Source organism: Balaenoptera physalus (assembly GCF_965194825.1).
Source record: "Balaenoptera physalus genome assembly, chromosome: X".
NCBI classification, from domain to species: Eukaryota; Metazoa; Chordata; class Mammalia; order Artiodactyla; family Balaenopteridae; genus Balaenoptera; species Balaenoptera physalus.
In genome coordinates this window covers 1660012-1673572 of record NC_138903.1, presented here as the reverse complement: position 1 = coordinate 1673572, position 13561 = coordinate 1660012, and positions in this window count along the sequence as shown.

The following is a 13561-nucleotide window of genomic DNA, read 5'->3' as shown; positions in this document are numbered from 1 at the left end:
GAATTATATTTTTTATTCGGCGGGAACTTTTAAGACTTCAAGCCTGGGAGGCAGCGTCTCAAGTAACCCTGAGAGAACTGCTCTGAAGAGGTGAGGGGGGGTCTAGGATATCTAGGAGTTTTGTAACAAAGGGCAGGCAGTCAGAACGTCAGAAGATTACTGTTAATGAAAGAAAACCAGATATGTCAAGTTAAGGACTTGAGCGCTTTTCTATGTATGGGAAGATGCAAGAGTCTGGGCTCACTGAAAGCATTCCTTTGACAGGCACCTCAGCTCTCTGGGACCGGCATCCCGTGTTTTCACATCCTGAGTTTCCTCAAGGCTCACCGTGGAGAGTGGCTGCAGCCTGATGGCTGCTAGATGGCAGGTATTCTTTCCTTCCTGAGTGCCCTCAGGGCTCACCCGCTCACCGTCAGCTGGTGGCTGTAATCGCTGATGACTGTGGCATCCTTTGTTTACTGATATGGCCGGCAATGTTCCATTTCCCGCACCCATGGTGATGGTCCAGCTTAGAAAACCACCAGATGCCCAGGGTCTGCCCAGATCAGCCAGACGTCCACCTTCCTTCTCCTTAGAATCCAATAGAGAAGGAGGCTGGGAACCAAATCTTCAGCAGAGTATGAAGCACCTCTGTGTGAACAGCAGTGATGAGGGGTCTGGGGCTCTGCATGCTTCCAGTGGGGACCCCAGGGGGTCTGGCAGGGGCCCAGATGGGGATCAGAGGGGTTCGCGAGAGGGGAAGCAATCGCTGTGCTGACCGTTGAAGAAGGAGCAGGATTTGTGACTCCAACGGGAGCCGGAAGGGAGTTTTGGGTGGCAGCCTCCCACGTGGCAGGCTGGACAGAGGAAGCCGGTGAGGCTAAGTGGGGAAAAGAAAAGAGGAAGTGTGGGCTAGGGTGGGGCAAAGTGAGAAGAGTGAGGTTGGGGAGGGGGGGGTCCCCAATCCTGAAAACATCCCTTTGACTCTTCCCCGGGGCCATCCTTGCTTCCCCCTCTCATGGGGTCCCCCCATCCCAGCCTGCTCCCCGAGAGCCCCCTCCTGCCCCACCGCTGCCCTTGGCTTGGGCTCTTAAGCTGCTTCTACTGGTGTCCCATGGCTAACATCCTTCTCTCGAGCATCAAAGTGCAGCGTGTACTTTCCCATCTTGAAAGCAGTCTGCTCATTACAGACAACCAGGAAAACCAAACGAATACAGTAAATGGAGGAAAAAAAAACCCAACACAACACTCACATTTGCCCTTGAAGGAAACCACTGATATTGCTTGCACCCATCTTCTTGAGGCTGAACTTCTCCATTCATGTAAATCGCTTAGATACAATCCTATTGTCATACAGGGATCTGCATATAAAGGGTTCCCTTTGTATGTAGGTGGCTCCCTCTCTCAGCTGGAGGCTCCCAGTGTCTCTCCGTCACCCCCTGCATGGACCCCTTCATTCTGCTAAGCCGGTGCCCTCAGGAGTCACCACCTTCCTGCTCCAGCAACTTGGTTCTCAAGGACCCAGCCCCACAGCGACCCAGCGCTCCCTCCTTTCCAGGCTCCTGGATCCCATGAATTGTACAGACACCACGTGGTGGGCTGGAGAGTGGTCCCCAAAGACGCCCGTATCCTAATCCTTGGAGGCTGTGAAGGTGTTAGTGTCCCTGAAAAAGGGTGATTCTGCAGATGGGATTACGTGAAGGATATTGAGATGGGGAGACGGTCCTGGACTTTCCACACAATCCCAACGGAATCACAGAGGTCCTCATAAGAGGGAGATTTAACCACAGAAAAAAATGTGCTGATGAAAGCAGAGGTCCGAGCGATGGTCTTTGAAGATGGAGAAAGGGGCCACCAGCCAAGGATGCAGGCGGCCTCTGGAAACTGGACAAGAAAAGGAATGGATTCATTGGAAGCGATTCCAGAGAGTTTGTGACCTTGCCAACACCTCCATCGTAACCCAGTGATGCCCATCCCAGACTTCTGACTTCCAGAAACGTCAGATAATACGTTTGCTTTATTTTAAGTGTTGGTAGTTGTGACAACGGTGGCAGGAAATGAAGGCACCACACTGCCCCCTTTCATCCTTCTGCATCTGCCCTCTCGTGCCAAGGTATCATCCACTCCCAAAGGTGTTTATCTGTATCCGTGAGCCCCAGGGACCAGGCACCTAGAGGCAGGGGCTGAATCATGAGAGTTGTTTGGACCCTGTTCTTAGCCGATATTGATTTGTTTATTTCTAAATTTTTATTGGAATATAGTTGATTTACAATATAGTGTTAGTTTCAGGTGTACAGCAAAGTGGTTGGGCTGTACACACACGTGTATCCATTCCTTTTCAAATTCTTTTCCATTATAGGTTATCACAGAATATTGAGTTCCCTGTGCTCTGCAGTAGGTCCTTGTTGCTTATCTATTTTATATACAGGATATCTAGGATATCTATTTGGTTCCCATTTGGTAACCATAAGTTTGATTTCAAAGTCTATGAGTCTGTTTCTGTTTTGTGAATAAGTTCATTGGTACTATTTTTAGATTCCTCGTATATGCGTTAGCATGTGATATTTGTCTTTCTCTGTCTGACTTGCTTCACTTAGTATGATCATCTCTAGGTCCATCCATGTTGCTGCAAATGGCATTATTTTGTTCTTTTTATGGCTGAGTAGTATTCCATTGCATATATGTACCACATCTTCTTTATCCATTCATCTGTTGATGGACACTTAGGTTGCTTCCATGTCTTGGCTATTGTAAATAGTGCTGCAATGAACATTGGGGTGCATGTGTCTTTTCAAATTATGGTTTTCTCTGGATATATGCCCAGGAGTGGGATTGGTGGATATTTAATCCTTACTTTCCTGCATGGCCATTCAGCCCAAATGCCAGTCGGCTTAGGACACTGAGTAAAGAGTTTCATCCCCAAGTTTCACACCTCCCAGCCCTGGGTATTTGATGGAGAGGCTGTCCCCAAGACCCCAAATACATCAGAATCTCAGGGCAGGGGAGTAGCTCCCGGCTTTGGTGTTCTTTAAGGTCCCTGGATCACACAGGCAAGGCTGGGAGCGACCATGGCCAAGGTGATGTAAGTCTGCAAAATCACTCTCAGGTTTGCAAGATTAATGGAAGCAGCAGGGCCCGGGGGTGCCTTGCAAACACCCCCTGTCGCTTCCCAGTTGTGTGTGTCATTTGCTTCTTAGGGAAGCAGAAGTTTCCCCGGGTGTGGCACCTGGGGTGGGGTTTCCTTGGGAACCAGCTGTCGCTTCTGGTGAACATCACTCTGGCCTCAGGAAGCTCAAAGCAGCTGCAGAAGCAGCTGGGAGGAAGCGTGAGTCATGTTAAATCGGCCGTTCAATGCGGTTTTATGTCACAGCGAAGGGGTCCACATCAGAGTTCTCGTAGCCTTGTCCATTCCAAAAAGTGGGTGCCCTTTACAAAGTACAAAAAATGCCTAAACAGGTAAACAGAGCAAAAATATATTTTGTGTCCAAAAATGGACACTTCGTGGGCTGTATGTTCAAATCCAAACCTGGATTATCCAATTTCCATGACTCTCAAGTTCTGTGTGTGTGTGTGTGTTAAACCCTATTCCAAGGATATGAAACATCTGGTAGTAGAACTTTGTGAATAAACATGGGCTAACACACTTGTGCTTTCTGTTGGCACAGGATGGGGTGAAGGAAAGAACAATTTGTAAAAGTCTTTTGTTTTAATTCTGTCACGATGGAAAGGAGTATGCATGAAGGATAAACAATTTTATACACGTTTCAGAAAGTTGTCTCCACCCAGAAAAAAAAACAAACAAAACAGGAACTAGGCAAGCATTTAAAGCTTGAACTCACTCAAGAATATATCTGACTCATATTTTAGGCGTTGGCCAAAGAAGAAAAAGCTTAATAATGTATAAGCTATTCCATGCATTTCTAATAGTAAAGGTTTTGATGTTATTGGAGGTCAATTTTCTTGCAATCAAAACCGCCATAAAGATGGTTTTAGGTGTACCATTTTTAGTAACCCATCATGTCTTTTGCAAACAAGCCAATGAAATCTTGAACAATAAGGGTTTTATAAGGAATGCAGACATAGATAAAGAAGCACACAGAGGCCAGAGTCCCAATTTGGCCAAACTCGTGGGTAGATGCGTTCTCTCTCCTCCCCAGCCTCTCTCTGTGGTCAGATTCGTCCGCCCAGCATCTTCAGAAACACGGATGATTTGACCTGCTCTTGCCCTTCCCAGTGGGCCATGTAGACTGATCCCATGATTCTGAACAACTCCTAACCTCCTGAACTTTTGACGCCTCTGACAGTGGACATGGTGTGGCCACTTCACTGGGTCTGGGGAGGATTCAATAAAACCTGTGTAGAAAGCCTGGTACTCAGAGGGTTCATGATGAGTGTTACGCATCATTCTTCTTCTCTGAGTGCAACGCACCCGCCCCATTAGTTCTAGAGGGTTCTGGGAGCCTTCACCACCTGAGGACAGGGCCCGGCTCTTGGTTCTGAGGCAGCCGGCCTTTGGGTCAGGAGTCTTCATGGGTGACTACTGCTTCAGCCCTCCGCCCGCCTGTCCCTCCTTCCATGTATCTATCTATCTATAAATCTATCAATCATCTATTTATCCATCCATCCATCCACCTCTCTATCCATCCATTCTTCCACCCATCCATGCATCTATATCTGTCTATCTATCTACCATCTATCTATACCCATCTGTCTATCATCTATTTATAATCCATCCATCATCTATCTCTCCATCCCTCCATCCATCCACCCAGGTATCCATGCATCCACCCATCCATATATTTATCTCTGTCTACCATATTTATTAATTTATTCACCACAAATAACATGGATGAGATTAATTCACAAATTTTCTGGGAGCAGATCTCAAGTTGTTCCCAGCAGGTGGCTATCAGAAAAAGAAGGATGATCTAAAACCCAAATGAGGAAGGACTTCCCTCCCTTCCACAGAGCCTGCCTTGCAAGGCAAAGTGTCCCAGACAATCAGGACCAGAGGGAAGAAGAGAGTTCCTATGGCCGACAGGGGCTGCTTAGAATGAGATTTTAAAATCACTTCATTGAGTGTGTGGTCTTTTACCCAATGTTCTCCATACCTTGAAGGGTCAGTGTCAAAACTGAAGTCCAGACTAACGGAACAAGGAAGCTCTGTGAGGTCTCCTCTGTTTTCAGCTGCCCCTGGGAGAGAGGTGCCCTGTTTAACTGCATTCTTCACCAGTAGAGAAGACCATCTGAAACACTCAAGTACCCTGAAGTCAATGCTGAATATGAATTTTAACATTTAATTAATGTATGATTTGAATAATTAAAAAATAAAATTCAATCAATAGCCAGCCATCCTGGCCAGAGGCAAGCTAAGCCTCTGCTCTCTCTCTGCTCCTCAACAAACAATATCTCTTAAAAGTTTGCATTTTGTTTGAATACATTTATTTATTTATTTATTTATTTATTTACTTTTGGCTGGGTTGGGTCTTCGTTGCTGTGTGAAGGCTTTCTGTAGTTGCGGCGAGCGAGGGCTACTCTTCATTGCAGTGCACGGACTTCTCATTGAGGTGGCTTCTCTTGTTGCGGAGCATGGGCTCTAGGCGCGTGGGCTTCAGTAGTTGTGGCACGTGGGCTCAGTAGCTGTGGCGCACGGGCTTAGTTGCTCCATGGCATGTGGGATCTTCCTGGACCAGGGCTAGAACCTGTGTCCCCTGCATTGGCAGGCGGATTCTTAACCACTGTGCCACCAGGGAAGTCCCTGCATTTTTAATACCATGGAGATCACCACAATATTTTTAAGGAGCTAATGAGAAGTCAAGAGGTTTTTTATATTTTTATTATAAAACAGAACTTCTTCTGCCCCTGGGAACATATTTATGAGAAGCATAACCAAATAAAGAATCACCTTTCCTTTTCATGTTAAACCTATTATTATAGTGTTATTTCCTACGTGAACAGGCATGTCTTAACAGTAATGAGAGTTAATATTTATGGACTGGTTTTTAAGCACCAGGTACTAAGTCCTTTACATGATCTGATTTTATTTTCACTACAACCCTGCAGAGTTGGTTCCTCAACCCCATGATATAGAGTGAATGTCTATGTCCCCCCCAAATTCATAACCCGCAACGCGATGGTCTCAGGAGGTGGGGCCTTTGGGGGGTGATGAGGTCATGAGGATGGAGCCCCCCTAAATGGGATTAGTGTCCTTAGAAAAGAGACCCCAGAGAGCTCCCTCGCCCCTTCCACCAGGTGAAGACACAGCGAGAAGACGTCATCGATGAACCGGGAAGAGGGTCCTCATCAGACACTAAATCTGCCCTCGCCGGGATCTCAGACTTCCAGCCTCCGGGACCGTGAGGAATACACGTCTATTATCTATAAACCATCCAGTCTGTGATAGTTTCGCTATAGCAGCCCAAATGGACTAAGACACCCCATTTTAGGGGCTGAGATACAAGGCTGGGACCTGCCAAGGGTCATGCAGCCTGCAGATGGAATTTGGGTTCTGCCCACAAAGCACATGAACTTAACCGTTCCGGGATTCCTCTGCCCTTCCCCCCGTGACTCAGACGTTGATTTACGTTGCTCTTGGAATACCCACCTCTTGGAGTTATCTTAATGTTCATGAAGATACCGCTTTTATGATCGTAACGTCCCTTATCAATTAACTTCAGCTGTCACCACCGTGGCCACACTCTAAACACCACTTTACAATCATAATTGTAAGTCTCACACAACGTATGATCTTTCCAACATCACCAATTAGTTTATGCTCCCCCCGTGAAAACACTTCTTGAAAAATAAATGAGCAGGACTTCCCCAGTGGCGCAGTGGTTAAGAATCCACCTGCCAATGCAGGGGACACGGGTTCGAGCCCTGGTCCGGGAGGATCCCACATGCCGCGGAGCAACTAAGCCCGTGTGTCACAACTACTGAGCCTGTGCTCTAGAGCCCGCGAGCCACAACTACTGAGCCTGTGCACCACAACTACTGAAGCCCGCGCGCTCTAGGGCCCGCGTGCCATGACTACTGAGCCTGCGTGCTGCAACTACTGAAGCCCACGCGTCTAGAGCCCGTGCTCCGCAACAAGAGAATCCACCGCAATGAGAAGCCCGCGCACCGCAACAAAGATTAGCCCCCATCTCGCCGCAACTAGAGAAAGCCCACACGCAGCAACAAAGACCCAACGCAGCCAAAAAGAAAAGAAAAAAAAGAGCAGTTCTTTGAAACTCATCAAGAGAGCTGCCACACTTTGAAAAATGTACGTTTTCCCCCCAGGCTAGATCCAGTTTTGAGATGTCAGAGACACTGATGATTTTCTACCGTTTTCCCGTAATTAACAGCGAGCCTGCCTTTCCTGGCTGAGTGGCACACACAGCGTGGACGGTGCTGCAGGTGGGGTGGAGGGTGGGTTATCCCCCAAGACAAACTGATCCCGGAGAGGCAGCAGGGAGCGGTGGCGAGAAGCGAGATCTTGATTCCCTGCCCCGGAGTTGAACCCGGGGAGCCTGGATGAAAACCAGGAATCCCAGCCACCACACCCCCTGGCTCTTGCCCCCAGTGAAAAATGCATTTCTCACAGAGGTAAAACTGTAAAAACAGGTACAAAGTTTATGATTAGAGACATAGTACAACAACAAGTGGGAAAGCACACAGAGAAACGGTTTGCTTAGTTAAGACAGAAGCAGGGCAGAGATGCCCACCCGGAGAGCAAGGGTGTGGGCGTCCCCCCTAATGAGGAGAAGCCCAGGAAAGAGGCGGTTAGTTCATTCATATAGGGCAGTTCTTCCCGGTCTCTGTTTACCTTTGGCCAATTACCTGGTTTATTTTTCCACACCTGCCCTGCCTAGGACCCTCCTCAACACGCGTGTGCAACTTTTTTCCAAGGTGGATTTCAGCCCAGAGGCCTATGGGACGGCTTTAGCATCACATATTATGGGGCGGTTCCTCTTCCTTTTTGACCCCCAAGGAGCCTTCCTGCTCACGTGCAATGTCTCCCTTGCCCCCAGGATGGGAAATGTATGACCTCTTGATCTTCTAACAGGGTTTGGTCCCACTCTGTCCCTGCCATAAAAATGTCCGATGTCTGGTTATTTACCTTATTTCTGTTGCTGGTTTTTATATCGAGGTGCAGATCTCAAAATATAGACAGGAGTCCGGTCATAAATATGTAGTCCTGGAGCCCGTTTGTCTCTTGCTTCAGGAAATGTAAACAGGGGGCTGCTAATGAATGTCCAGCCTGGATCCCATATTCTTCTCACCCCAGGAAGTGTGAACAGGAGGCCAGTTGTAAATGTCCCTCCTGGAGCCCATCTTTCTCCGCCTCCAAACGGTAGATCCTCAGCAATCCTAGAGGGTCTACTGGGACCCAAGCAAGAGCCAGGTTGGGAATGCATTCCGTGTTTTGACAGGGACACCATGTCCCTCCCTGGAACCCTAAGAATAGAGGGCAGACCCTTCACGCTGCTGTTGGAAGCTGGCAAAGAACAAGCTGTGGGAAGAATGTGGTCCCACTGCCAAAGCTACACCAGATCCTTGCTCAAAACCTGCTTACCTCCACCCACTAACCTCCACATTTAACAGGACTTAACATGAGGAACTTATAGGGAGAGAAAACCAAAAACCAGATGGAACCAGCTGGAACCGTCAAGATGGCAAAGAATCTGACCTTCAACAGACCCTCAGTCTCGTTCTACGCTGTGAATGGAAACCAAGGTTAACCATACAGTCTTAGAAAATGTCCTTAAAGCCCAAGGCAATATGGGAACCACCCAAGTGTCCATCCAAGGATGAATGGACCAAGAAAAGGGGGTGTGTACATACAATGGAACATCACTCAGCCTTAAAAGGAAATCCCGCCATTTGGGACAAGATGAATGGACCTTGGGGCATTACGCTAAGTGAATTAGTCAGAAGAAGACAAATTCTGCATCATCTCATTAAAAAAAAAATTTTATTGGAGTAGAGTCGACTTACAATGTGTTAGTTTCAGGTGTACAACAAAGTGATTAGTTGATTACAACTGATTAGTTGTCATATACATATAGCCACTCTTTTTTTAGATTCTTTTCCCATATAGGTCATTGCAGAGTATTGAGTAGAGTTCCCTGTGCTATACAGTAGCTCCTTATCAGTTATCTATCATTTATATATATGCATCATCTCATTTTTATGTGGAATCTGAAATCGTCAAATTCATAGAAGCAGAGAGCAGAACGGGGGGAGGGGAAATAGGGAGATGCGAGCCAAAGGGCACAAAATTTCAGTTATACAAGGTAAATAATTTCTGGAGGTCAACTATACAACATAGTGCCTACAGCTAACAAGACTGCTTTTTATTGTATACTTGAAATTTGCTAAGAGGATAGATCTTCATTGTTGTCACCAAAAAAAAAAAAGAAAAAGAAAAACGAAAGAACATGGTAGGTATGTGTGGTGATGGATATGCTAATTAACCTGTGATCAGTTTCACCAGGTGTATCAAAACTTCAAGCTGTGCGCCTCAAGTATATGTGATTCTTATTTGTCAAAGATACTTCAATAAAGCTAAAAAAGGGGGAAAGAAGATTCCAGAGCAGATAGTTTCCTTCGCTTTGACACACTAGGAGCTCAGCCTTTCTAGGAATGGGATGCCATCTGGAGTCCAAACTCTGTGGCTGACCCCAATCCCCCTCCTGTTCCCCAGCCTCTGTCACCACTAATCTACTTTCTATGTTTGTGGATTTGCCTGTTCTGGACGTTTCCTATAAGTGGAATCGCACACTGTGTGTCCTTCTGTGTCTGCTTCTCTCACTGAGCGTCAGGAGTTCAGGGTCCATCCACGTTGTAGCCTGTGTCAGAGCTTCACTCCTTTTTCATGGCTGCATAATATTCCACTGTGTGGATGGACCCCCATGCTGTTTATCCATCCATCTGCGGATGGACACTTGGGCTGTTTCCACATTTATGCCCATTATAAATAGTGCTGCTATGAACACCATGCATACAAGTGCACACGTGTTCGTGCGGACATGTGTTTTCACGGCTCCTGTGTGTCTACACCCAGGAGAAAAATACCTGGGTCACGTGGTAAGTCTACAGCTAATCTGTTGAGGAACCCCTAGGCTGTTGCATATCTGCATCCTTTTCATTTCAGTTTAAACGGACTTAAATCCAACTCCTAGACTCTGCCCCACTGGGAAATGTAATCTCGCCAATTATTGTGGTTCCCTCCTCTCCCGAGAGTCTCACAAGAATTTGGGTCAAGCTCCATTTTCAGACAACTTGAAAACTGGTCCATCACAGATGCACTCAAAGCTTCACTCCCTCTTCATCCCCTCCACCCACGACCAGCATCCCTTGATATCCTGAGGATGCAGGAATCTGTACCAAGACTGGGAACCGAGGAACCCAGAGGCCAGTCTCCCCAGACATGAGTGGCACCAGAATTCCCGCAGCTTTTCCTGGTGCCCAGACATCCAGACATCGGCACTGGGAACTGGTCACCTGGTCAGGGGTCCTCAGTCAGTCACCGAGGCATCCCTGCCATCCGGAAGCCCCTGCAGTGGACGATTAGGGAAGTGAGATATAAACATTTATTTTACACGTCTTTTTTTTTTGGCTGCACCGCAGCAGCTTGTGGGATCTTAGTTCTCCAACCTGGGTTCAAACCTGGGCCCCCGGACTTCGCTGGTGGCGCAGTGGTTAAGAATCCGCCTGCCAATGCAGGGGACGTGGGTTGAAGCCTTGGTCCGGGAAGATCCCACATGCCGCGGAGCAACTAAGCCCGTGCGCCACAACTACTGAGCCCACGTGCCACAACTACTGAAGCCCACGAGCCTAGAGCCCATGCTGCACAACAAGGGAAGCCACTGCAATGAGAAGCCCGCGCACCGTAACGAAGAGTAGCTCCCGCTCGCCACAACTAGAGAAAGCCTGCCTGCAGCAACGAAGACCCAACGCAGCCAAAAACCACAAAAAACACACAAAAAAACACCTGGGCCCCCAGCAGTGAAAGCCCATAATCCTAACCACTGGACTGCCAGGGAATTCCTAGAAATAAACATTTAACATTTAATGTGTTAAGCCACTGAAATTCCAGGGCTTATGTGTTCCCATGGTGATTTCATTGTATACAGTAGATGGCTTAAAACACTCCAGTGACGCGGCTCTTCTCATTTTGGGGGAGAAGAGTGCATCACACAGGATTGAGCACCTCCTTTCCTGGGCATATTTCCAGAGACAAATGAAAACTCTAATTCGAAAGATACATGCACCCCAATATTCATAGCAGCACTATTCACAACAGCCAAGGAAGGGATAAAGAAATGTGGTACATATATACAATGGAATATTACTCGGCCATGAAAAAGAATGAAATAATGCCATTTGCAGCAACATGGATGGACCTAGAGAATATTATGCTTAATGAAATGTCAGACAAACACAAGTACTGCATGATGTCACTTATGGTGTGGAATCTAAAAAAATAAACCAAATGAACGTCTATGCAAAACAGTAGCGGACTCACAGAGATAGAGAACAAACTAATAGTTCCCAGTGGGGAGAGGGGAGGGGGGAGGGGCAGGATGGGGGAGGGGATTAAGAGGCACAAACCATTATGTATTAAATAAGCTACAAGGATATATTGTACAAGACGAGGAAGGCAGCCAACATTTTATAATAAACGGAAGTAGAGTATAACCTGTACAAACACTGAACCACTATGTTGCGCACCTGAAACTTACATAATATTGTAAATCAGTCAGGGCTCAGGAAACGGACAATCGGCCTCAGCTTCTCTCTCCCGCCCCCTTTCCCCAACCCCTCCATTTCCTCTCCAGAACCCAGCACCACATCACCAAGGTTTCCGTTATTAAAGAAGCTTAGATGGGGAGAGCAACCTCAAAAGTCCCTAACAAAATGGGCACTGATTGTGCCCTGCTCTGCGCTCTTCCCAGACCCGACGGACGGCGGGGGACGCCGTGCGCAGCACCCCAGGGGCGGCCGGGCAGGTGGACCCAGGGCGGCGCGAGGTTTCCGACAGACACGCGGGCAACTGCAGCTGCGCCTGGAAGAGACCAGGCGGGCAGCGCGCGCCCCGCAGGGCCGGCAGGTGGCGCGATGAGATCGCGGTAAAGGGAATCCGAGCCGCGCCGGTGCCTGCGTCCCGGGAGGCAACCCCCCGATCACAACCGGAGTCTGCGGGGCACCCTCACCCCGCAGACTGTGCCAGGTCCTCACACACGTGTGATGACCTCGCACAATCATCCCGCCAGGACCCTCCGCATCCTCGAAGGAAACCCGGCCAGGGTGTCACAGCCCAGCCCCGCCCAAACCCTGGGAGGCGCGAGACGCGCAAGGTCAGAGGGCGGTTAAAGAATAAACACCTTAAACACACTCGCAGACATAGAACCCTAACGCGGGGTTACCAGAGGGGAAAGGTAGGGGGAGGGATAAACTAGGAGCTTGGGATGAACGGATACGTATTACTGTACCCAAAATAAACGGCAAGGCCCTCCTGTAGAGCACAGGGAACTCTATTCAGTATCCTGGGATCACCTATAATGGAAAAGAATCTGAAAAAGAATAGATATTTATAGAAGTATAACTGAAGCACTTTGCTGTACACGTGAAACTAACGCAACATTGTAAACCAACCATACTCCAATTTAAAAAGGGGATAAATATCACACAACGTGGAGCATAGGGGACACTTTGCCATCGTGAGTTTCCTGATGCCCCAAATGGGCACCCAAGTCTGGCTTTATACTTGGAAATTTGGAATTTGTGTTAAAGGCAGGGGAGATTTAAAAATCGCACTGCTGTTTGTCCCCTACCTTACACCTTTTTAGAAACAATACATAATGATCTGTTGACACTGAATGACCCCTACCGTTGTCCCCGCAAGGAAGGGCGGGGTTCAAACCCCATAGACGAGTTGGTCTGGCTTCCCCTAGCTACCTCCTTTGAAAGGGGCACAATCCTTCCTACCTCAAAGGGATGGGCTTTATGTAAAATATTTCCACACACAGGAGACACCATGAAAGGGGAATCGATTAACCCATATTGTCTTGTTTGTCCCCTTTAGTCCCTCAGTCCCATATTTTTCCCTCCTAGGGCATTCCTATAGGTTATTACAAGATACTGAATATAGTTCCCTGTGCTATACAGTAGGTCCTTCTTAGTCATCTTACATTCAGCCTGATGGTTAAGAATGTGGAGCACATGGGCATTCCTGCCTTAAAGGATATGACTTTTTTCAAAGAGCACAAAACTGCTTGTTAAATATCCCATTGACAGAACCAGGAGGTCCTCTGGACACCTGAGTTTTCCCCGTCTCTTTGGAAGGGTGGGTGGTGTTGAGCTTGTCACAAAAGTGGGCATTTTCCTACAAGCCATCAATGCTCTATCTTGGCAGGATTTCCCCTGATTTTCACAGACCATCAATCTTTATCAAGCACCCACTCCGTGGGAAGCAAGGACCCCCCACCTCCCCATAAAAGGGCATAAATACGGATTGAAGTCAGTTCTTGTGATCTCCTAATTGAGGAGCGTTTCAAATGTTAATTGGAAGCCACAGACCTGCATGCAAATTATA